Here is a 26065-nt window from a genome sequence, read left to right as displayed (position 1 = left end):
TTAACTGTTATTAGATTTAATATTTCTAGCCCGTGTGACCGGGGCAGTTAATGTATCACAATATAATAGATTTGTTCTTGGTAACCTTCTTAAATGTGGTGATTTTCTCAAAAGCAAATACGGTGAAAAACACATATGTTAATGTAATTTAGTTGTCACTAAGTTTCGTATATGAATTTACAGTTAATGAATAGTAAAATTCTGTTTTGTAACTGCTTACGAAACTGACCTCACTGAATTTAGGAAATGCTCTCAATAATATTTGTCAAAACTGAAGCGGTAAAATAAAACAGTCATAAAAGTCCTCAGGGAGAACAGATGAAATCCTTTTAAAAAAATAAAAAAAGTTTGTTTTTTATTTTAACATCCCCGCTGAAGCCCTTGGTGTAACCAAAGGGACATTTGATTTACTGTCTTAGGCAGGGTCCCCCCACCTTTATATTGTTGTAATTGGGGAAAAGTCCCCAAATGGCCCCTTAATGCACATATGCGCGTAATTTTTTTTCTACCCTGCTTGAGTTTTCCAGTGTGCTTGTTGTCTGCAGCCAGTACAGATCCCCTGTCAGTCCCTAAATACTCACATCTTCGGTTCTCGTGTCTTTGTCCCCAGCCTGCGTTGGGCTCTGGTTCCGGTTTGCAGCCTGTCTCTTGCGCTGCACTGTGACTCAGATGCTTTTGGACAGTCGTGCTTCACCTGTGTCAGGTTTCAGCTCAGCTGATTGCAGTCTTCCTCTTGGCCTCTCCGGGGTGACAGGTCTGGGGGTGACAGGTCTGGGGGTGACAGGTCCGGCTCAGCCTGACGCAGCATGCAGACCCCAGGTCTCACCTCTGTAGTTTATTGCCTAACTGGCCTTGTTTTCCATTGCTGATGTCCTCTTCTCTGTCTCATCTGCCAGCAACAATAGTTTCATCATGGGAAGAATTTGGGGGGGTGGGGGCAGACCGCCCTAGGCCAGTACTCTAGGGGGCCCCATGCTGATCCCCACTTTTCTTTTTTTAGAAACAAAACACATAGATCAAATGCACTCCAAACCAGGCGTGTAACTATTTTGGTTAAAATATTATAATCTATAATAATATCATGTATCTTACATTTGGCTGATCAATCCTCTGGCATGATACCTCTCCCCCCTCCTCCCCCATGGTGAATTTTACCGACAGCAGTCCCGCCCCCACCCGGATCGGTAAGCTTTACCGCTGGCACCCTTTGCTTTGATTAGCATATTATTGATGTTCTGCCATTTTTAATCCCCCCTCGTTTCCACTTAGGGCCCCTTCCCCACCCATGTCAGCCCAGGGCCCCCAGAGAAGTCAGCCCGCGCCCGAGTCTCGCCTTTTCCTGTGGAAACAAAAACCAAGAGGTGACACTGTTACTCCGCTCCACAGCGTTATTTCACAAAAACCGGTGAGCAGCTTGAATCTCACAGCGTCCCTTGGATAGACCCGCATGGGTCACCTGGAGAGCAAAGTACTTCTCAGTCTGTATAAAGGTCAGCTTAAAAAAAACGTTTTTACCGGTTTATGTTTATGCTCAAACATGGCCTCTGCCTCCCTCACAAAGCCCTTCATTGTTTGATATTTAGCTAAAAGCACAAGGCCTCTGCTAGACGCCCTCATCATCCCTCAGCTACTCGCCCTTCTGACTGACATTCTCCCCTAGAGCTGAATGGTTCCCTTTGGCAACGCCAGGTCTGACCATCAGACATCAGCAATCTTCTTCAGGATGATGCTCCTTCAGCAAGCAGCCAACGACCCTGCTGATGTCCCAGCAAACTGGCTGCCCCATAAAGAAGCAAACTGCTGCTGTGTCTTAGTGGCAGAGATGAATCTTGCATGGCGCGTCAAGGGACAACCGTTTTGAGGCGGGGAGACCTTCTGGCCATCTCCAGAGGCGGCATTCCTGGAATGTGCTAGTATCTCTGGGAGTTATCCAGATAATGCAGATGTTATGGGACAATTCTGGGACAGAACGTAATATGTGTGCCACTCTGGAATCCAGGCGGTCTTTGTCTAGTCGCAGGTTCCTGGGGAAAGCTTTTGCTAGGGTGAGGGATTGGTTAGAGTGCTGCTGGTTAAGTACCTGCCTCTGTAGCTACAACCTGCAACAGGTTTCTTTCGCAGAACTCGTTAAATATTAACTAGAGTGATGGCATTGTGACAAAAGCATCCTGATATTGTAACCTAACCTAGAGCGGAAAAGCCTACAAAGGCACTAATTTGTCTTTTTATGTTCATTAAAAACAAATAGTAGATTATTGTGCGGCTGGGTCACCTTGCTTTATTAATTTTATACCACATTATGAAGGAACTACAGTAATAATTAAAAAACGTACCGCGCGCCATTCGAGCTGAAAGAGACTAATTGATTTCAAAACACATCGTCTGGCGCAAATTAGATCCTGTGTCGCACATGTTTGCGTGTGTATGATGATGATGATGATGATGATGATTGGTTAATTGCTGTCAGGTTTTTTTCTACTGAAAAAAATCGTGTTCCAGAAGTCTGGTTTTCACAGGTTGAAGTGAGGAACAGCGTCGATGCAAGCAAGAGGCGTGTAATACATTTAACTATGGTAAAGTAGTGTTTTGAGAATTGGTAATTGCTCACATCCTTCTCTGGCAGTGAGGATACTATCCAGATCTCACCTCAAATGCACGTGCGTTCTCATGTAGGGGCCGCGACGTGGAAAGAGTCCAAGTGCCGTTTAAACATGCGTCGGACCTGCAGAATCGATTGATTGACTATGAAAACAGTGGGCCAGAAGCAGGCAGAAAAAAATGAGTCTTTGTCGCACTTAAGACAGCGCAAGTCTGTCTCTTCTTGCACGTGCGCCCTGATGCTTCGAAGCCCTTCAGGCCTCGCTTTCTGCAGTCTCACAAAACACATTACACAAATGAAATAATGAATAATAAAAAAGAAATCTTAGTTCATCATTCATGAGTAAATACCAAAATATTTAAAATATCACTCTTGAAATCCTTAATTGAGGAGTTATACATTTTAAGATAATACGGCATTAATTCGTTCATGTAACTTTCTTTCAGTCATCAACTGGTGTTGCATTAATAATAATGTAGCTAATAAATGTCTATAAAATCAAGATTTATGTGTCATGGGGCACGCGCCTCCGTGAGTCGTGCACGGTTTTGAAAATCAATCTTTTTGTTTGAGGAAAGCGGGCGGGCAAATATACAAAAATCTATGTAATTAAATGAGAAGGTTTATTTTACTTTGAAAGTACCAAAAAAGAAAATCCCGCCCAATACAGGTCTAACATCCAGGCACCAAAAACGTCTGATGTTGTCTGTAATAATCTGCAGAAGTGAATGGTTTGGATTTACTGCTCCACGACAGTAAAATTGCCCTAATCACTAAGAAAACAGATACTTCCCCTCTCATCAGACCTCGATTTGAACGTGGAAAAAATATTTCACTTTTAATTGTTGTTTTCCTACTTATTCTGGTTTAAAAACATAGGCATAATTATTCCTAAGTGGCACTTTAATTTTAAAAAAATTGTTTGAAAGAGGCTTAAAGTCTTTCAATGAATTACTCGCCCGGTTCTGGCCGTGGGGATTGTTTGCAATTTTCAGAATAAAGCGAAATAAAAGTTTTAACATGGATAGTATTTCAGTCATATACACCTATGCCTATCCCCTTTCCCACCTAAAGAATACATATATCATAACTCTGTTAAAGATGGTCTTCGTACTGCAAGCTGAACATGCTTTTAAAATACTTAAATGTAGGCTACGCTATGATAAAAACACAAACATCTCATAAACTGCAAAACAGTTTTATTCGTTGTTTGGCAGTATCTAAAATCTTAACAGATTGCTAATATATTATTATTATTAGGTTAATCATATTATTATCATTATCATTATCATTGCCATTATTATTATTAATAATAATAATAATAATAATAATAATAATAACAATAATAATAATCGTAATCATCATCATATGCGATTGATTGTCATTGACCGATAGGATAATGTTTTCTTAAAAATATGCTCAGTACAATTGTGGATGTTAAACATAGCTGTCATTTAAGATATTTTTTGCAACAAACCAATGTGTAATATAATTCAGTTTTCTATAGAAAGCGACGGACCGATTCCATACAACAACACAGACGTTTTGTATTTCACGTAAGCCATCGTAATGGATAGCGCGCTGCAGTCTCCCTATTCAAACTGCACGCTTGCTGCGCCGCACAACTCCATCAGCGGTCCGGCTTCCTGGTGGTCTGACTGGTCTCACACCGTAAAGAGCGGCTCGCTGGCCGCGCGGAACTGGTCGTAAGCAGGGAACATAGGTGGAGTTTGGTGGGGGGGTCTTATTGGAGACAGGAAACAGTAGACTGCCTTGATTTATAACACGGGGAGACAGAGCGCACTACAGCCCTCTTATTCCGACGCCGTATTTCTACAAATCCGGCGCACTGGACTACGCATTACAGACATTGTAGGTCTTAAAAGTTTTTTTTCCGTTACGTAAAAATCACACACTGCGGAAATTCAAAACGATCTGATATGACGCTTCACATTCTCGTATCTTGTTACGATGACTGGAATTTAACACGTTGAATACGCGCATAAAAGCAAGCATCAGGATGTGACAGTTTGACTGAGAAATATGGAACGCCTGTTTGCGCCGTGAGAAAACGAAGAGGAGAAGCGGCGATGAAGACGATCAGACCAAAAAGCAGTGAACGTCCCCCTTGTTTTTAAAAGTCGTAAATCTGTCAACAACCCTTCTTACCCACCACCACTGCAAAATAATCCCCTGTCCTAAGAAAAAAATTCTAGGGATTATTTCAGTAATTCAGACATTTCGGTACGCGTGAAAATCAATTTCCAGTTGCATTTGCTACCAAATTTTCTTATAGGCTACATAAATTATACAGAATAGAAAATTCAGAATACAGAATTCACATAATTATTTCATTTGTTTTGATACATAACTTGTTTAGGACAATAAACATTCTGGTTAGGACTTGGTAACAATAAACAGGCCGAGTAGGAATCGCAAAAAGCTATTTGGATATGAATATGCTCCAGCATATTTAACATGCAATAAACAATTTAACTATGCGTTATTAAATAGTATAATTAAACAAATAAAATAAATAAGGATTCTATCAGAACTGATCAATGTCAGGCCAGATCAATGTAGTCACTCCTACGGTGGGGTCAATGTACATATTTAAACAGCCGCTACATAGAAATACAGCGACTGACGCTCTAGAAAGTGATGGGGTCAAATATCATATCAGGACAGTTTATGCGTGCAAGGTCTTCCAGGTTTTCATAAACATTGTACGTGGTGCATTCGAAATGCCACGAGTCCCACCCCGATACTACAACGTAGCGACGAGTCGCGTGTGCCTTACGCCGTCCTCTCAACCACCCCCCGGTCCGAGACTGCCTCGTGCCCGATGGCTAGTCTACGTGCCCCGGGTGTGAGCATGTGGATCGCAGTGAAAATCCCTTTAATGGTCTTTAAATTCTTAGCTAGTGCACGTCTTTAAAAGGCGATCCTGTCTTTATTGCTTAATTAGGGCTGGCGAAAGGTGGAGAAAATGATTCATGTTGTTTAATTAGTCCCAGGGCATTTCTGTGAACACTCTCACACCAGGCCGCCAAATAAAAGAAACGGAGACAGAAAATACATGAAGCGTCTATTTGTTGAAACTGCTTCTCCCTCCCGTGCTCCTCCTCACTGGTTACTTTTCCCATCGTTTGTTTCCTGTGAAAACGGGATGCCAACCTGACATACAGGTAACGATGTAACCTGATCACCCCAGGATCAAACATACAGTCAGGCAGAAAAATGGTTAGGTCAGGGATGGGGGCTGGGGGTGGGGAGCTTCAAAAACTGAGGAGCATGATCAGGAGTTGAAGGGGGGCTTTAATTTTTATTTTTTTTGTCTTACCGGTTCCCATATTGGCCTGGCCAGAAGATGGAGAATACAGTGTCTATAAAGCTCAGGCGGAGGATCAATTGAGAGGCACAAAACCTCTTTTATTGCATTGGTGGTTGTAACATTTTTACCCCTTTAAAACAGCAAGGTAAGAGAAATACGTACAAAAACAACATGCACCCCCACAGTACATTTACAGATGGCCTGACTTACAGTCGCCCCCTATTGCAGGGGAGGATAACTGCCACACTAAATCTGTGGTGTCCATGGTAAGGGCACAGTATCAGAGCATGTGTGGTGTCACGCTAAGCTTCCTTTCCTACTACATGCATTTCAAAACCTCAGCATAATCACCCTCGGAAAACAAACCGAAGTGCACTTGAGAGAAAACCCGCAGAGGCAGCACTCGAGAAGGCGTGAAGGCGAGTCTGACCCGAGACGGTGTCATGGAAAGACGCAGTCAAACCGCTGGATGTTCGTGTGCTTCGTAAACCCGAGTCGGCGGATCTGGCCGCTGTTCTGAACGTCACTTAGACGCATTCTGGAGCTCTTGAAGGAGCGACTATATGATATCAATTACTGTGTTTATAAAACGCATATTATACCCTTATTTATGACACTTTAAAAAACATCACTGGCGCGCTAAAAGACATGACTGTTCGGGCTGGCAGCTGCGGGAAAGCCGCGACGGCGTCAGGTGATTTTCCTTCATTATTTGTGTTTACCCTCGGCGTGTGTCTCCCCGGGACTGACGTCTCTGGTTTCCCGCGTCCTCCACATCAGCTCGCGAGCTGCTCCTGAGTCCCCCCCCCCATATTTGTGTTTCCCTCTGTGCTTTGACCACAATTAGCCTGACTCATTTTACATGCGCAAAAGTGCAAGAGGATGAAAAGATTGATAATCTATATTTATTTTTTCCCCTTACATTCTCCGGACTACGATTGGTTTCTTTATAAAATACTATATGTACAAAATTTGACCCTGCAACCCATAGATAAGTAGCTGGAAGTTAGATAGGTTGACAGATGTGGAGTTTTTATCAAACGTCAAATAAATACAAGTATTTTATGTATATATACATATACATTTGTGTGCGTGATAAACCATTCCTCAAAAACACATCTAAATTTTTCCTGACCTGAAGTAGCTACACTAGTGGGCAAAATTGTGGAAACACCTAGCATTTTTGGCATTATGCTTTATAAATTACTGCTATCATTGCTATTATTATTGATTTGTAAACAATCAAAGGATGTTACAAATATCATACATGGGGCAATTAATTAAGTAACTGGAGCATCAGTTGAATAACGTTCTGCAGTCTCTAAAAATGTTTCCACAATTTTGGCCATTAGTATATGTACAAAGTTTACATTGCAAACATTGTAGATGTCACCAAAACGGCCTTATTCTGAGGGTATAAATTGGTTCCATTTGCCCTATCTGCCACAACCTAGTTGGGGGGGGGGGGCATAAGGAGCAGCATTGACTTATTATGTAGGTTAATACCGAGTGAAGGTCAGAGGTGTGGCTTGGGGGGGCCTCTGTCCTGCTGTCCACCCTGCCTGTCTGTGCTGGCTGTCTGACACATGCGGGGCTCTGCAGCGACACCCACACTGAGGCATGGTTACCACGGTTACCAGGAAGCGGCCCCATGGATATTCCAGACCCCGGTGAGGGCTGTTTGAACGACGCCGGGGCTGTTTATCCCACCAGAGCGACGGGGTGTTTCTCTTTTCCGGCATTTTCCTTTGCTAGATGACATCAGCCTCCCGTGGATGTGTCAGACTCCACCGGGCAAAAATTATGGGATGGAAACTGTGGTAGCTCTTTAGATCCATTCTGTGTTATAGGACGATTCGCTCAAATAACGAAGATGCAATGTATCAAAATGATAAAAATCGACTGCTCACATGTATGATGGTCTTGTCATGTAATCCTTCGTATTTCTCGTTTAAAAACATTTTGATTTAAAGTGATGCTTAAAAACATCTGGTGTATGCATCTGTAAGAAGACTAGTTTGACCAATTTGTCAGGGGCTTGGATGGAGCCGTTTAACAGAAACCAACACAAGTAAGAACATGGTCAGGCAGGGGGTAGACGACAACTGGAAGAGGACCTCCATTGGGAAAGGGAAACGTTACATGTAGGATGGGACACGGTCATTGTGCTTTTACACATTGGCAAATGAGTAACTAATGGGCTTGCCAGGACCGCAGGCATTACCTGGAGGACCTCTGCAGAGCAGAACATCCTAAGCTGAGCAGAGGCAGACCTTTCTGGAGGCTGGGGCCCCCCGACCTAACATACAAGTGGTAGACGGACCCCTCAAACAGACGTCATAGGATGAGGAAGGGTTAGATGGGCTGTTTGTCTGGGAGGTGATCCAGCGTAATCGAAATGGTGCCAAACCGTCTACTTCATTAGCCTGGCTATTACTAAGTGCCGCTAAAATGTGTGTGTGTGTGTGTGTGTGTTTTGGGACCGAGCAGGGGCTGCGAGGCGTCGTTAAATGTCGTTGATCCCCCCACCCCCAAACGCTGACGGAAAGCAGATGCCAGCGATGTGTTAAAGGACGGTCTTGTTGATAATCAACTTGCTATTAGAGAACTATGTGTCCGTGGTCGGGGGCCTGCGGAGGATTACATCAGTCAATCCCTCTAGTGTGTGTGCGGCAGGCAGAGAGAGAGAGACACTGGAGAGAAGCGTGACACCCCCCGAGAGGGATGGATGTAGCAAATTAGTTCACACTGTTTATCACCCCTTACATCAGGCTCTCTTCACTTATCTTTTCTGTCACCCCCCCCCCCCCCGCACCCCTGTGTCCTGGGTTGCGCGTCTGCACAATGCAGGAGGTCCCGCAAACACGGCGGCCCAAATGAGGCGCTTTATTCAATTTCGGTCCTCGGGGTCCCCGCCTTTCTGTCCCGGGGAGGATGTAATAACCACTCTCAGCTTACAGTCGGAGCTGCACCCCCCCCCCACCCCCCCCGTTTCACCGGGCGCCAGGGGCTGCAGTGTTCAGCCGCAGCCTGGACAGCTGCATCTTTTCACGGTCCCGAGTCAGCAAATTTACATCGGCTGCTCTGCCAGGGACCGCAAAACGGTTTCAAACAACGGCTCACTTCATGAATTTTTGTCTCGAGTGAAAAAAAAGTGGTGGGGGGGGGCGGGGTGTGAATGTGTCTTGACTGTGTGGAGTGAGCGCCATGCATTAGGGTTAGCAGATTAATGAAAACGTTTCTTTGGAAGAGGAGTCTGATTGCTCACTGCTGCAGAAACTGGGGTAGAGGACTGCGCCTGCATGTTCTGGACCTGCTCGCTCGCCCCATACATTAGCACTTGTCAGGGGTGCCTGTTAAGGGGGGGGGGGGTGAGGGGGGGTGCTGAAATTTAATTACGAAACCATTTATTTCATTGAAAGGAAAATAAACTCTGGCCTCCTCCAAATGCATTAGGTGGGCGTCATGGCGAGCCGATGATAACACCCCAGGCCGCAGGAGTTGCCGCGTGAAATAATGCATCCTTCATTTGCGTTGGTGCCTCTATTGGATCCAGCTGTGAGTCGTTCTTTATTGAAGTCCAATTAAGAGAACCAGTCACTTAACGAAGGACCTGATAAGCACATGGTTAACCATCCCTGCTGACCATTGACATGGAGGGTGGGGGGGGGGGGGGGGGTTGGAGGGAGGACTTCTCCATCCTGGGGGTGTGATGGAGGTGAACGGTCGCAGATGGCTCCAGCGTGGACATGAAAGGCATTTGTTTTGATTTCCTTCCACTGTGAGTGGTGGGGGGTGTCACCTTAATCAAAGCCCAAAGGCATCTCTGCTCCTTCTCAGGTGGGCTGAGGCCTCATTGAAAGAGTACACCCCCCCAGGTAAAAAAAAAAAACAAAAAAACAAACAAAAGCTAACTGTCCCCACGTCACCATCTCTTGTTGTCCGCAAAGTCTGACGGCTGCTCCTGGCCAATCCCTAACCTGTCGACGTCTCGCGTCAAATGGCACGTTTGTGAAAAGGAATCCCACCCCCCCCCCCCCCAGCCATGTCGTTAAATTGACAAACGGGTCCGTGTTTTCCACGGCTGGCCACGAACGAAGACGGGTGGCTATTTCGAGTCTGGCTCCCCGGCGCCGTGCCAGTAAAGACCCCCCCCCGGCCCAGGTCCGGCTTGGCCCGTGTAATCGACAGCTCGTGAAACCGGAGATGTCCCACCGATGAAAAGCGTGATGCATATATCCACACCGGCCGGCCCGCCGCCTAATTGAATCCGCCGTGATCATCGGCCACTGTTTCCATCCTGGCCGCCGGGAAACGGGGCCTTGACGCCCTGACCTCTGACCCTTAAGGAGCTTAGGTGCATCTCCGGAGCCTAGATCTGCACCCCTGCCTGCCACCACCACCCTCTCATTCCCAACCCCTCCCGTGAAAGAGATGTACAAATCACTCGGCCTCGTAAAAAAGGTTAAAAAATAAATGAGGGTTACATAGCACTTTCTTTGGTTACAACACTTACTTATATGTTACACCCCCATAAAAAACATGTGTTTCAGAAGCCATAGCATGCCGCCTTGGTTTAGCGTCAACAAAGTGCTGCCCTCACCATTCCAACTCTTCGATTCCCACGGGGTCCGCTCCTGGTATCACCAGGGCGTCTCTCTACCTGCCTGACAAGCTGTCAGAGAGAGGAGCAAGAGGGAGATGGATTTTTAAATAGATACTGGGTGTCAGTGTTCTTCCCCTGAGAATCTCTATGATCTGATCTGATCACATGTAGGTGGCCCAGCCCAAACTGGGCACCATGGTGCCCTCCAGTCCCACATCAAACCCATCAGTCCCTGGCGTCCACTGCTGTGATATAATGGCCAGATTCTGTGGGTTTTTACACAACGTACGTGCACTGGGTTATGCGAAGGGACATCTCTGTTCTGCAGCCCAGCTGGAAGATGGCGATAAGCCCCTGTCGCAATAAAACTTGTTAGAGAAATGACACGGTGTCCAATAGCAGCTGGGATGTCAGATTTGACAAGACCGTTCACTCAAGATGATACTCTTTCAGCAGGTGCAATTCTGCTGCCCCTCCCCCCCTCACCAGCCCCTCCCAATGAAAACAGGAGAAAAATTCAGCCTGTTAGCTTGGCTTGTTCATACTGCCTGCCATCTATGGTGGCGACTGGATCTTCCCCTCAGAAGAAGTGAGGGATTCTGGGAACGGCGGTTCAGTGCAATGAACGAGGAGGAACAGGCCCCACCTCCTTCAACCGCCTGAGTGCCTCTTTGCTCTGCTTTCTTCCTGGGGATGAAGGGCAAGAGTTTTTGGGGTGGAAGAGTGAGAAACTAGAAATTGTGAAATGATCCACAGAAATGACCAGCTGACAGTCTGTGTGAACCTGGACCATATCTGCTGGTGGTCTTTGGAAACCAGACTCCTCTGCTGGGTCCCCAATGTGAAAATGTTGCAGAATTATTTTTTTTTTCATGGCTGTAAACATTTTTAAACCCCCGGAAAGAGAAAAGAAAGAAAAGCAAATGGTTCTCTGAGGCTCTAAGCATTCTCGCAGGCTCTGACAGATTTCTCACTTAACACAAAAGTAACAATAAATATGAAGCCTTAACCACTGGAAAGACACCTTGGAAGTGACAGTACCAAAATCAGGTCCCCATAAGCAATCGGGAATAATGTGTTAATTTAGATATATGGCATCAAGAACAGAAACGTCATTGGAGCCATGGTGGTAGAATGGAAAGGTTCAGTCCCTTGTTAGGGCACAATTTGGGGGGTAGAGGTGGCGTGGGGGGCACGGTGGGGGTAGGGAGGGGTGTACAGGAACACTTCTGTTGACTTCTATCTCACATATCTTCCTTTGGGTATAACAGCTGTCCAACACCCCGCCCCCCCCCCCCCCCCCAAGTTCTAATTCAGGTTGATGTGTTCAACTTGACAAATATGAGAGCGATTTTAAGAATGGATTGTGGGGGCGTTAGGCAGGGTGACACGGTGGCGTGAACCTGAAAATGGAGGTCTCGTAAAAGGCCAAATATTCGCAAATGATTTATGGGAAAAAATATACGCGAGAGGAACAATAAATCTCCATCGTTTGGAAATGGATCGTTCCAATTAACTTAAAATGGGGGTGATTGCTTACATATTGTTCCGCCTTGTGGGAGCAGATTTTCCGCAGGCTCTGGATGTCACAGAGCATTTTCCAATTGAGAACATGTTGCCTCGCGGAAAGATCCGAATACACGGATATCTCTGCAGAGCCGTGTGTGAAATTTCACCGCGTGTGAATAGGGTTTTACCTCATTTGGAAGAGGGACATGATGGAACCAAAGTGTCTAATGAAACATCATCACACAACAAATATCAACATGTAATGCCATATAATATGCTTATGCTGGTTATTTCGGCTTAGTTATTTAAGTTTAGCAGTTCAGTAGCTTAATTTGATGACGTAAATTCCATGAGCGATGCCTTATCTTGAAAGATATTGACCCAAAAAGCCATTCGGTGTGCATTGACAAGAAAGCTGTGATGCATCTTTGTGCATGTTTCACACCCATGTTTAAACACAACCTTCTCTTTAATATGGAGAGGCAATCTGTTTACTTAGTGCGTTGACCTTTTCGTGGCAACACTTTCACTGTGGATATAAATACCGCCAGGTTCTAAATCACAAAGTGTTATTCAGGTAACCGGATCCCCATCAGGCACTATTGGCCAAGCCCAGGTCACATGGGTTACGGCCGAGCCAATAGGATGACGCAAAGATATTAGAAAGATATTTTTATTCACCGCTTGTTTGTTAAGGAGCAGTGTGTAACGCTGGGGGTGTATGATCACTGCCTGAATCAGGTTCCACTTTGAAACTGGATAGTCAGCCTTGTGCTAATATGTCAGAGAGAGTGATAATTATGGGGCGATAATGTGCAACCACTGGGCTCATTCCAGCTTTCAGTACTGTGAGAGCCCAGATGGGGCCTGGGATGGGTCGGGTCAGCAGGGGGGTGATATCGCCCTCTGCCAAAGTGCTGCCAGCTTCGGGTGACGAAAGGGGCACACGCCACAGTCGCACGCCATGTATGTCACATGACTGCCTTTCACATGGTTGTCATCTTCAGCCAATCCGTGGTAGGTGCGACTTGATGTAGAAGCACTCTACTATACCCGGTCCCACCAAGTCAAAACAAATACTGCCAAAGTGGTATTAGTGTTACTGTGGTTAGCAGTATTAGTAAAAACATTCATTCCTGCATTCAGTCATTATTAATAGCAATTTTAATAGGGCAGCCATGATTTTATGTGTGAACAAGACAAAATGTTTCAGGAAAAGGCACTTAACGTGCCAGTCCAGGCCCAGAACCACCCTGCCCTGTTCCCCCCGCTGCCTGCCGATCTCAGGTTGGCCTCAGTTGGGCCGTGCCCATCTCCGAGGGGGTGAGACCAGTCACCGGCTCCATGACACCAAGAGACGTGTGGCATGGCACCAGGGCGGACCCCGGCGATCACTGAAAGTGCATGGAAACATGGCAGCGTGTTTTCTTAAGGGCCCGTGTTTGTAGCGTGTTTTCTTAAGGGCCCGTGTTCGCAGTCGTTTCCTTTTCATGTTTTCGAGTTACACTCAGAATTTCCAGGTTGGGATTTAGAAAAGCGGCCGAACAGATGGGTCATTAATGACCCCCGGCGATGACGTGTTCTGCCTCCATCTCCGCTGGGCTGGTTACCACCCATCTACTGTCAACTAAACCCTGAACGCAGTCCCTACTACCCTCTTTGCCTGCATGTTGGGAAATTTAATTTGACATATCAATCAATTGTTTTATTCAAGCAAAAAATCCGTTTAACAGTATCTGATTTTGATTAATTTTATGTTCTTATGACATGGGTCACATGACAAGCATGCCCAGCGAAAAAGAAAAAAAAGAATTATATATATACACACACACACACACACACACACACATACACACATCCATCCATCCATTTGTCATGCAGTATCAGATGCCAGAGCCTATATAACATACCTTATAAAATGTTTGCAGTGTTATTATTTATTGAACTTCTCCATTCATTCAGTAGGATTCCTCTGAAAGTACCCAAAATGGGGTAAAATTCTCATACACAGCACCATTGTTTCTCCCCGTCCTCAGTGCTCAGTTTGACCCTCATGGCTACCCGTCATCTCCTTTTTGTCCCCGTCGATGGTGGACAGTGTGTTTTCTGGCCAGAGGCATATTTTGCAGGCTTTCTCTAGCAGATGGCTTTTGGTTACGGTATCGATTTAGAATGTGGTCCAGAGGACTTAGCTTGGAATGACGGGGGGGCTCAGGGGTGTGCAGAGGTTGGTCCCCATCCACCATGGCAGAGGCCTTCTTGGGAGGTTCAGTGGAATCTTCTCTGAGCGGCCAAGCCTGCTGGGCAACAGATCGGGGGGGGGGGCACTTCGATCCTGTGGCAGATGGGACTCAGTCGCGTCCCCCTCAATCCCCTTCCTAGGAGAGGAGGGGTGTCCAGCTACCCCCCCCCCCCCCCCCCATAGGACAGGCTGGGAAAACAGCAGACATCCATGACGGTGAGAAGCCATCGCGGGCTCTGGGAGGTCCTGCCCGATCGGCAGGGTCGGCGTAAGATGACTCGTGGTGTCCAGATGCGGGGAAGCGCGGCGGAAAGGGGGGGGCTGGAAGCTGGGCGCTGACAGGTGGGGGCGACCTCGCGCTCCACTGACGGGGATGACTGACGTGCCCCGGTGGTTTCTTGCCGCGCGACGTGCGGCTCGAATGCTTGCTTGCCATTGGCTGTCATGGTGCTTGTTCCTGTCAGGGACCGTGGAAACGCAACACTAAAATAAATTAATACCAACCTTTGTTATATTACAGGTCGGAAGCATTTGAAAACAGATCCTTTCATGATGTCTAAATATATTGGTGATATTTTGACACCCAATATCCAGATCATATTGCAAATAAAAAGGAAATGAGGTAAGAAAGCAAATGTTGGTAATACAGTTAACGTTAACTTCCTGTTTGTACTGCTACAGTCTGTTCTTGCTTGATAGTGCTGTCAATCACCTCGTTTTTTATGCACTAAACATATAAAATGTAGGAATTTGTCAGATACTGTGGGGAAATTGAACAGATATGGATTTTATGGTGGGATGTCACATGACGTATCAGCCACATGCAGGTCCAGTGAGCGATATGTCAGACTGCAGGAACGCTGGAATACAACTGGCGTGATGGGTGAAGGTCCTGTCTGCAGGGATGGCGTCACCTTCACCTGGCAGAACTCCTGCCCAGCACCGCGTGGGTCTCCCCCCACCCATCCCACAAAATGGCACGTTCCGTTACTGTGGGACCTGCCAACGCAAATGAACAACCACTCCTTTTTGTTCCAGGAAGTAAAAAAAAAAAAGTAAAAAGTAGAGAACTTGTCACCATTTTCAGGAAAAATGTTTCTGGAACAGTGTGAAGCGATGGGGAAATGGGACTCTTTTTGCTGCCATAATCACTGGGGGGGGGGGGGGGGGGAGTAGGCTGCCCTCACAATGCTCACATGACTTTGCCCGATCGTCTGTCTGTCAGTACACCCGCAGGGGGGTGGGTAACGAGAGGTCAAAGGGTGCTCAGGGGCTTTTGTGTCACTCAGACAGGGAGGGGGGGTGATGTTCCTCCCCAGCGCATGCTGAGACTGAACCCCGCCGCTCGCATTTCAGTTTACCTACAATAACTAAAATATTTTAATTGTGTTACTGTTTTTCTTCCAAATCCAGTGTTTGGCTAAAACACGGGATTTAATTCCCAGTTTTCACAGTGAGTTTGGGGTCTGGCATTCGTAGTCTGCCAAGAGGCCAGCCGTAGTTCATGCAAAGAAGCCCTAACCTTCCTGCGCTCTATCACAGCGCCTCGCCTGGTCAGCAGGGGGCGCCGCCCTGAATTAGGCAGTGGGTAGTCTTGTCAATCATAATCCCTGCAGAGGACCTGCGGTCTGACTCGGGATAACGTGCGATCGTAAAGTCACCGTGGGCCGTGACTGCGGTTGCTACGGTGATTATTCTCCATGGGTGACCGTGCTCCGCTCCCCACTTTTTCCTCCCCAGGACTTTTTTCGGTAAGCTGAGAGCGCAATGAAGTATGTATGGGAAAGCAGGGTGCGGAAGCTTGCCCGCTCTTCTTCAGATAAGGAGCTACACATCTCCAGTTAGTGCTGCAGGCACATTCTGTTACTAATACACCACTGTTTTTGTTCCTCACCTGCGATGTCACGTCCCCTTCGGGGGGGACCTCAGCTTCCAGTCCACCCCCTGATTCTCTCTGCCAACCCCAACCTCCCCCAAAAAAAAGAACACATGAAACTTCAGTCTCGCTCCTTACTGTGACCCACTATGATCTGCCCCCCCCCCCCCACACACACACATCAGTAGATTCGTAATCACATGACGACGGAACAACCGTTGTAATGTCTCTTGGCCGGCAGCTGCATGTATGCTCAAAAGTCTTCTCTCTTCACCGCTTCACTGTACAGCTCCAGCTTCTGCTCAATTATCGCAATTAAATATGACTTTTGCAAAAGACATTTGGCTCCCAGAAATTCTGCACCGCCAACAGAATGAAGAAGACGACTCCACATCGGAAAGCCTTCAGCAAGCTGGGGTCAGCACATGGGGTCATGTGACCAGCTAACTGGGGTCCCGTTGTTTGACACTGTACCTCCCAGACAGAGCTCTTCACCCACCTGGCTAGCCAGGTCAATATCGCACCTTTCCTCTGACCTCTCACCCGAATCAGACGGCCTCTGAAACCACTCACACACACGCTCAAACACACACTCACACACACACACACACACACACACACACACACACTCACACACACACACACACACACTTACGCACTCACACACACGTTCACACACACTCACACACTCACACACACACTCACACTCACACGCTCACATACACCATGGCTTCCCAGTGGCAGGGCATAGCATTCATAAGACCTGGACTTATAAATTCCCATCTCAATCAAAAAGGAGAACTTCATTTGTGTCTGTTAAACTAAAGAAAACTTTAGTGGTAAAGCAGGATAGTAAATTACCAAATGACTCAACAGTTTTGTGCCTTTTGCAGTTGTAATTGTGGCTCAGGTTTCAGCCCTGGCATGATTTCTCCACCTGAGACATAATCAGACAAAGAGACCGCGGACAAACGTGCATCTTCCCCAATGCGAGCTCACGAGATGTGCTGGAACGGTGTGGGTGGAGACCGGGTCAGGGGTCACAGAAAGTATGGGCTGTAACTGACAATATGGCAGCTGTGGCGGTGGGGGGGGGGGCACGTTGGCAGAGCAGCGCAGATGCTGGGAAGCTGCAGAAGAGAGCAGTCAGGCTTCGAGCCGTGACGCCTGTCGCTTTCAGCTGCTACAGCAGTTCAGATTCAGATGCCTGTGCTGATTCACCCTAAACAGGCAGTACAATAATTAGTATTGCAGACAAATGTTTACTTTTATTGTGATTGCTGCTGTTAATCCATCCATCCACTTTCTGTAGCTACTTGTCCCATTCAGGGTTGCAGGGGGTCCAGAGCCTAATCCAGAAGCTATGGGCACAAGGCAGGGAACAACCCAGGATGGGGCATGAAGCCATTGCAGGGCTGTTTTATAACTCCAATTAACCTCAACATGTTTTTGGACTGTGGGGGGGAGAACCGGAGTTATCAGAGGAAACACCACAACAATGCGGGGAGATCATACAAACTCCATACACATGGAGCCAACGCAGACACTCGAACCCTGGTCTCAGAGCTGTGAGACAACAGTGCTAACCACTGCACCACCCTGCCACCCACTGCTCTTAGTTATAAAATAAATTAAAAATGCTGTGCAGGCTGTAAATCCTCCTCCCAAAAACCTGAGATGGTGAAGAGGGCAAAGGGCATGTGCCCTCCTTGCAGGATGGCTCGGCCAGCGTCCCGTCGGAGAAACCCCTGCTATCGGGTTGCATGTGCCCCAGTAAGACACTGGTCTGCCTCCTGCCCACCAGCCCCAGTCCTCCCAGCATCCAACACTGACAGAGAGCCTGGCGAGCACCAGCAGGGCATGAAACCACAAACCTTCTGTGGGCCCGCTGCTCACTCCTGAGAATTTCCTGGCCGAGTCACAAGAATGCCGGCGATCGGCTGTCCTGACTCTCCTGGCCAAAGCACGGCCTATTGTCTATTAGCACATGCAAAGGAAACTCTCATTAGGGATGCAGAGTCACCAGTGAGCGCGGTCACTCCTGTAACACCTCACACACACACACCGTTCAGTGCGAACAGCAGAGCGACTTCGGTGTAACGTGACTAAAACTCCTCCGGGACACACCACAACGCTTCACCACAGGGGAGACTAGTGTAACGAGTCTGGAGTAATCGTGCCATCTCACAATATTTACTGTCGCCAGAGAAAATCATTTCCTCGTTCATCAGTAGGGCAATCCCGCCCATTCCAGGCTCCGGGCGTCCTGATTGGTTGACAGGAGTGGCCCGCGCCCACGCGTCTGGTTTCTCAACGGAGCCTTGTCTCCGTTGTTGGAACCATGGAGGTGACATAGCGCCGTCCTGCTCCATGTTTCTCGAGCCACGCCTCACGTGTCCTGCCCCGCCCCGCCCCGCCCCGCCCCCGCCCTGCCACAGCGGAGATCTCCCCCTGCTGGGTCACCTGCCCTGAGGATAACAGGCAGTATTGTTAGGGCATTTCCCACATTCCTCACACGACACCTTAAACCTCCCTCGCGCCTGGCTTTCCGGCTGAGCGCTGTCATGTTCGGGGCTGGGCCGGCTGACACGTCGCGACCGAGGCTCGGACTTGGCTCGAACCCTGAGTCGGCACTCTCACAGGTAGCCGTTACCCCACCCCCCCGTTCCGCCTAAAAGCGCTTCGAAAGCCTGAAGCTCTCAGAACCTCGAGGGCTTTCAATGTCAGATTACAGCTTGAAAGGCAAATGCGGATGAAACCTGATAATGTGCTGGTTTTCTTGTTTCGGTATGCCTTGAAGAGAAAAGGACACACACACACACACACACACACACACAGGCACGCACACACAAAGCATCTAGCTTTATTCTGGGCAGAACAACATGTACGGTTTGGTAAAATCAGGGCGTGCAGTATGTTCACTCACTCGCACGCATGGCAGGGCTTAGCCATCAACACCATCCAGTGAAGTACGCTGGTCAGGAGGCCCCAAACCCGGGGGCCTCAGATGGGATGATAGCAGCCCCCCGCAGTGCAAAGGCAGGTGACATGGGCGTCACATGCCCCCGGACGAGGTTTTCAGCCCGACTATGTGACGCTCACGGCCCCCATCTGCCACCCTCATCCCACTGTGGTTTCCAGTTGCCTCAGCCTCCTTCCTGTCCCCCGCGTCGTCTCCTCTCTCTCAGGGCACCCAGGTGAGGAGAGGCGGACTGGCAGTGCCACCACGGCCTCCTTGGATGCCATGTGCCCACTGCATGGTATCAGCCAGAGTTCATCCAAGCTAGAAACCCCGACTGCCAGAAAAGTCGTGCCGCGACAACGCAGGGGATGAGGCGCCAAAGGCGGCGGGCTCCACATGATACTTCCTGCCAGACACAGACAACACACGATGTGTTTGGGGGGGTGTCAGGGGAAGGAAGATTCAGTAAAAGATACGAGGCTCACCAATAGGCCAAGGTGACGCCCAAACACCCAAATGTATTTCACTGACACCCTGGCGAATTGTGAGCGCCACACACCGGTGACAATCCTCGGTCTGGGAGCTGGGTACTCAGGGCAGGCTACACCTGCTCTCAGTCCCAGTATTCATGCTGTCCAATCAACACACCAAAACATGCTCCAGCCCCCCCCTCCCAGCCACCCAACAGACAGAAATCCGCCAGTGTGTGGATCTGAGGGGAATTTCCTCTCGTCATAAACTAGAGCAGCTGTTGCGATGTGTGTCTTCTGTGTGTGGACTAAGTGGAAAAAGTTTCAGAGACCTCTACATTCATCAGTGACACCCCCCCTCCCCCCCCAACACTGTCGTACCTGCTCTTTCTGTGACTGGCTCCTCTGTTTCCCAAGGTAGCCAGAAATTCCCAACTTGGACCATCATGCCCCTAGTGTCACCAGTGCTACACGTCAGATTCGCAGATCAGCGGTACTTCCGGACTTGCATCCCAGCCGCTCCCCAGCTGTGCTGGGTCCCTGCCGCTCCTGGAGCTCTCCCGCTCGCTCCCTGCCAGGCTAATCCTGGGAGATTATCCCGAAAGGAAAGCGAGTGCCTTGGAGAGGGGCCACAGCTATGGGCTCTGCCCCCATCAAAGACAGCGTGGCTCTCAGGCCGATCCCCCAGGTGTCAGCCCGGCCAGGGGGTTCGGGCGTGGGGGTGCTGAGTGAGCTGGGCCTCCTGCTGCCATCAGGCCTGTGTGTCTGTTTGGGGGAAGGGGGAGGCCCGGGGGGGCAAGCTGGCAACCAGGTGGAGACTCGGTACTCCCTCCAGAACCCATGGGCGGACAGATGCATGCTGGGATTGCCCAGAGAATGATCCCACTTCTGTCTTACGACTGCTGAACCAATGTCTAATCGTGCTGGGCTACGATTTATGAAAGTACAGTGGAAGGGGACAACCCATAATGCAGAAAACACCAAGTAAGAGGGAGAGAGGTGGAGAAGATGCTCCATGTTACAGGACCAAAGGGGAGAATATGACAGCAATTCTGTAAGTCTGCAGTGCAAGCAATGCAAACGTAGGATTCCGGGTCGTTAATTCCGCCGGGCCAAGCCGGGTGAAATAAAGCCCCCCCCCGGCAGCTCCGGACCCCCACTGCGAGATTCCCTTTCGTCAAGGAGCAGCAGAGGGAATTCCATGAGCAGAATGTGGAAGGGAAGTGTTTGTTCGTGAAAACAAGAATCTGGAGTAAACAGTTTGTCAGACCCCTACTGAATTATGCCGCTGGAGCAACTGAGACAACTGACTAAGAACAACTAACAGGCAGCCGGGAAAGGGGGCATTTACCTGTCATTAGCCTGTTTGCTTTATCGTACATTATATGCTGCTCTAATTAATAAGGAATGACAACAAATGTTTCATAACTGGACATGCACATGTAATTACTGTATTTTGATGTACTGTCTCTTTAAAATGAGTCAGATGTACCGTCTTGCTGGCCCGACGGAGATTGACCGCAAAGTGACCACACAAAGATCAGTGCTCGACAGGTCAACGGGGAGCAAGAAGACCATCTTACTGTCTGTGAGTGTACAAGGGCAGTGTGTGGTTCAATGTAACTGTGAATTTACATCCATCTTCTCACTGGTTATCCAGTGACCCGGAGCCAGTGCTGTTTGAAACCCATGTGGTTCCCTGGACAAGTGGGTTTGGCTTAGATGCTCTCTACATGCACATAAATATAAATTACAGGCTGTCTCTCTCTCTCTCTCTCTCTCTCTCACACACACACACACACACACACACACACACACACACACACACACACATAGACCTTCATTCACTTCTATGGGGAAAATGTTAATGCTAGCTATGACAACCTTAACCCCTATCCAGCCCTAACCATAACCATAAGTAACCAAACACAATACAAGATTTTTTAGCTTTTTGATTGCAGTCACAGATTTTTTGAAAATTGCATTTTCCCTTATGGGGACCAGGAAACCAAAAAAACTAAAAAATAAACAGCCATTCATCACGTTGTGGGGACCTTTGGTGCATCTCGACCACACACACACACACTGGGATACTTAGTGCTGCCAGTGCACCTAGCTGTGCGCCTTTGGGATGCGACCCACGTCACATGGGTAGAATATGTGGACTTCACATGCAGGGGCAGAATTTCCCCTCGCTGCACTGGAGGTATGAGCCAGGCATGCTGCCCACCGGGCACTGAGCCCCCCCCCCCACTGCTTTACTCCAAGTGTAAAATATGGGAAGTGAAAGAATACATCCATACTGGAATAAATGGGAATTAATAGATACATTTACTCTTTTTATAAGATTCTTTTTGGGGACAAACTTCTAATGTACGAGTTCGTTACATGGAGACTTTAGGTCATCTCTGGGGTAATTTAATTTAGTTAAAAAAACACACATATCAGCTTTGATTTTTCAAAATAATTTTATAAAATAGTTGTAACCGATCCCCGTCTCCCCCCCCCCACCATAGAAACCTGAGCTGGATACTGTGTTCTGACTGTATGACTTTGTGAGAGAGCCAGATAGGATGGGGGGCACAGGTTCAGCTTTCTCTGCTCTTTGGAAGAAACATCCCCCTCAGAAAACTCCACACAGCCCATTCCTTTAACCAACACAGAAACTCTGTCTGGCCGAGCAAGATCTAAGGGCGTCCTCCATAAAACGCCAGAGAGTGCATTCCCCTGCTGCTCTGGGAGCGGAAATCATTCTGGTTACGCCGTAAAATGGTTCCTTAAAATGTATTTGCACAGTTTTATGACCCAGATTCACAATGTCAAAGCTTAAGTGAGCTTAGGAAAAATCACCTGGCTCTCTTCAATACCTCCAATCACAGTTTTTTTTTTTTTTTTTTTAAGAAAAACTTTCCCAGAATGCATCAGGGGAGTACCCTATGGCAATATCGGAATGAAGTCCTATTCATTCAGTAAAACACAGCCCTCCCGTTCCGTAGCTGGCCAGACGGCGCTTACATGGGGGGGTGTGGCGAATGAGAGAGTATCGCGTGTCAGTCTGGGGGGGAAGGGGGGGGCTGGGAAAATCACTATTCCAGCGTCTCTTCACCTGTGGGAAAAAAAGAGAAGCACTGTGAGTGACAGGACAAGGCCGTGAGCGGGGGCCCGCCCCCCAGGTGAGATACAGGGCTGGTCGTCTTGGGTTTCCTCATCCACCTGCTGTACTCGTGCTTCCACCCAAAGAGGAACAATGACAGGCAGGGCCGCGCCCCGAGGGGGGCGTGGAGATTTACGCTACCCCCCCACCCCCCCACTCGGCTCCCAAGTTCCTGGGAAAGGAAGTACACCTGTAACACTAACCCTTTACCTGCAGGGACCATGGCCCCCACCCCGACACCCACACACAGAGCCCCTCCCACAATGGCTCTCTCTGCGGTACGACAGCATGGAGAACATTCCCATATGGGCGCAACCTCCGGAAAATTCCCCTCGTATCAAAAACACAAAGGCGTCAACCAGAGCTTCGCTGAGCTTCCATTCCTGAAATCTGCATCAGACACAATTACTCGTCAGATACTCATCAATTACTCGTCAGTTACTCACATGACATGCACTCTGCTGCCCGTTTCTGTGAAGAACATGAGCATTCGCTTCAGCAAATGACTGAGCTCGCCCCAGGGCCGGACTTTCTGGACTCCCGTCCAGGAGCAGGTGACGGAGCATTTCAGAATTGACACATGGGGAGTCATGACCCCCCAGGGGTCTGAGGAGCCAATACAGTGTCTCCTAGGAGGTCATTACTACCAAACACCAAAGGTCACAGACACAAAGAACATGAGATCAGACCAAATCTGTCAGGGTCCCATGGGGGGGCGACTGGCTGCATGCATGTGAGTGTGTGTGTGTGTCCCTCACCATGTAGACCTGAGCAGGTACAGCCCCAACATCGGGGGGGGGTCTGTGGATATGGATGACAGAAACAGTATCCACCCAGAGCAGAGAGGGCCTCACAAACCAGAGCAGGAATCAGCCAATGACTCTAGTCAGTTTGCAGAGATCTTCTAAATCAGGGGTGGGCAATCTTATCCGCAAAGCGCCGGTGTGTGTGCGGGTTTTCACTGCAACTCCCTAATTAGATTACTAATTAGAGGACTGATTGGCTGAAGAGTCCTCACACCTGGGTTTGAACAGCTGACCTACAGGTTATTCCAAAAACCTGCATATACACCGGCCCTTTGCGGATAAGATTGGCCACCCCTGTTCTAAATAATCAAAAAAAAAATTGTGAGTTTCATTATATTCATGTAGGGCAAACAGCTGAGGTCGAAAACGGGCATCAGTGGAGTATCAGATTGTGGTAAAATCCTGCATCTACCATTGTCAGCTGGTGACGGTGTCCGTGTCCCCTGGCTCTGTCTCTTTGGGCTCATGCGTATGTCATCTGTCTCTCCTATTCATCAAATCCTGCCATTGCTGGTTGGACCTTTACACCTGTCTCATTCCGCTATGTGGCAGCACAGCAGTGGGCCGCCGGTTGGGCAGGCCGTCGCGGCCCCTCGTGGTCGGCCTGTCTGGGGAGTGGCTCCACACGCCGGTGTGACCCGGTGTCCCGGCACAGCTGTGCGCTCCGAGCCGCTCGGTCACCAAGCCTCCGACAGCTATATCGCCACAGCCACAGTTGCTGTGTTCCATCATCAAGACATTTTTATATACTTTGTACAATTATGGCTGTTATTTATACTTTTTATGGACGCTGCTCCAGAAGAACCCTTCTATCGAATGACGGCTTCTCTCCCAATATTCAGGCATTTTTGTTTCTTTTCCCTGCTTTTTATAGCCTCGGGAAACAATACTGTACTACCGTAAATCACCGTAAAGCCCTCTTTGACAAGTTAACCTGTAAAATTGCTTTAGACTAAATATGGTGTGATTGACTGACGGTGCTTCATTCGAGGCTGATAAACAACATTCTAGTTGCTCTTGATGTCACAGTTTCAAATGAAAATAAACAGATAACCTAGCGGGGAGGGTTTGAACCCGCAACACTCTGGGGACGGTCTCGTTGTCTGAGACCTGGGTCTGGGCTAATAGCATCACCAGGAACATAACAGGCGTGGGGTTAAGGGGACTCAGTGAAAAATGGGTATTTTAGAATAAGTTACTAGGTCTGTGGTGTAGATCAGAGCAGCTAATGCAGGTCTGCTGTATAACATCAGAGACCCATCACCCAATGAATATCTCAGATGCCACACCCTCAGCTTTCTGACTTGTCGGCCCTATCCGGGCAGAAGCAGGGCCTTCTGGGATTGATATATACTGGTTTCCTCCTAAATCGTACATGTCAGGCTTGCCTTTCCCTAATATTAATATTAAGTCCTTTTGGACCCGGCACAGATCCTGACGAGCGTTTCGTGTCGGCTGTTAGGCCCTAAGTAGTTTTCCATGCAGCCACCGCAGCACAAGCCTGCAGAGATATGATTACTTAAACGGATTCGCTCTCTCCTTACCTTTCAGTGCTTTTTGTTGTTTTTTGTTTTTTTTTTTTACCCGCCCCCCCCCACTACAGACAATACTGTCAAGAAAAATTGATGTTCTTTGTGGCTCCCTCTTAAAACCTAAGTATTTAATTACACTTTAATGAGTGGGGAATGAGCGCTAATTTAATCGGAGAGAGAAAGCGGTTAAAAATACACACTTTCCGATCACAGCTCCGCCCCGCATTTATTCTGGAATTGTCTGGCTGAATATATGGAATATTTGATGAGGCCCCTGATGTGGGGGCCCCTGGGTCGGACCCGAGGCCCCTTGGGCTATGAGCTCCCCATTTTAATATCCTTAAACTGGGCTATCCTGAGAAAACATATCCAGGCCGAGAAACTGGGGTTAAAGTCCGTAATTTTCATTAAACTACGGTAAAATAAAACATCCAGGAGTGGCTACCGGCTGTTATCAAATGATCACACAGCTTTTACGCCGGGGGGGTGGGGGGTGTACTTATACTTAGACATGAAGGCGACGCTTGTTTTATTAGTCTGAAGAAACACATACACAGTTTTAGTGACACTGGTGTGATTTCTCGTATGACAGTCGTCTTCAGGGGCCAGATGGCACGAAGGATGTCATTTGGCATTTAGCATAGTGTCACTGGCCATGGTAGACAGGGTGTTTGGGGCTGGTCCAGCGAGCTGAGCTGCGTTTCAAATGACCGGGGGAGGCAGGGAGCAGGAAAGGGTGATGAGGGGCCGGCTCTGGTTACCGCGCATGTGAAGCGGCGTCTGATTGGAAAAAATGAGGGTCTCGGGTGACTGCGTAAACAGCCGCGACGGGAGCCAGGCCCAGCGGAAACAGGACCAGGGAGAACCGGGCGCCGCCTTCCTCACCAAGCCGGGACCGCGGCCCAACACCAGCCCATCAGCCAGCAGCATGTCCCCCAGAAGCAGAGGCAGTGTACAATTTATCAATATCATGGA

The 26065-nt window shown here is 48.2% G+C and overlaps 1 long non-coding RNA gene across 5 annotated transcripts in view; it reads left to right on the top strand.

Annotated features, from left to right (window-relative positions):
• Positions 1–2257, top strand: part of LOC111840016 (uncharacterized) — a 45571-nt gene extending 43314 nt beyond the window's left edge. For 4 of the 5 annotated variants that reach the window (XR_002837258.2, XR_002837263.2, XR_002837262.2 and 1 more), the window contains exons 5-7: positions 1162–1184; positions 1270–1490; positions 1584–2257. This is a non-coding gene — a long non-coding RNA (uncharacterized lncRNA). The remainder of the gene's footprint in view (positions 1–1161; positions 1185–1269; positions 1491–1583) is intronic. The other variant, XR_011989501.1, reaches the window with a different exon arrangement.
• Positions 2258–26065: the final 23808 nt, after the last annotated feature.

Source organism: Paramormyrops kingsleyae, chromosome 3 (assembly GCF_048594095.1).
Source record: "Paramormyrops kingsleyae isolate MSU_618 chromosome 3, PKINGS_0.4, whole genome shotgun sequence".
Taxonomy (NCBI): domain Eukaryota; kingdom Metazoa; phylum Chordata; class Actinopteri; order Osteoglossiformes; family Mormyridae; genus Paramormyrops; species Paramormyrops kingsleyae.
This window is presented reverse-complemented; position numbering and strand designations above follow the sequence as displayed.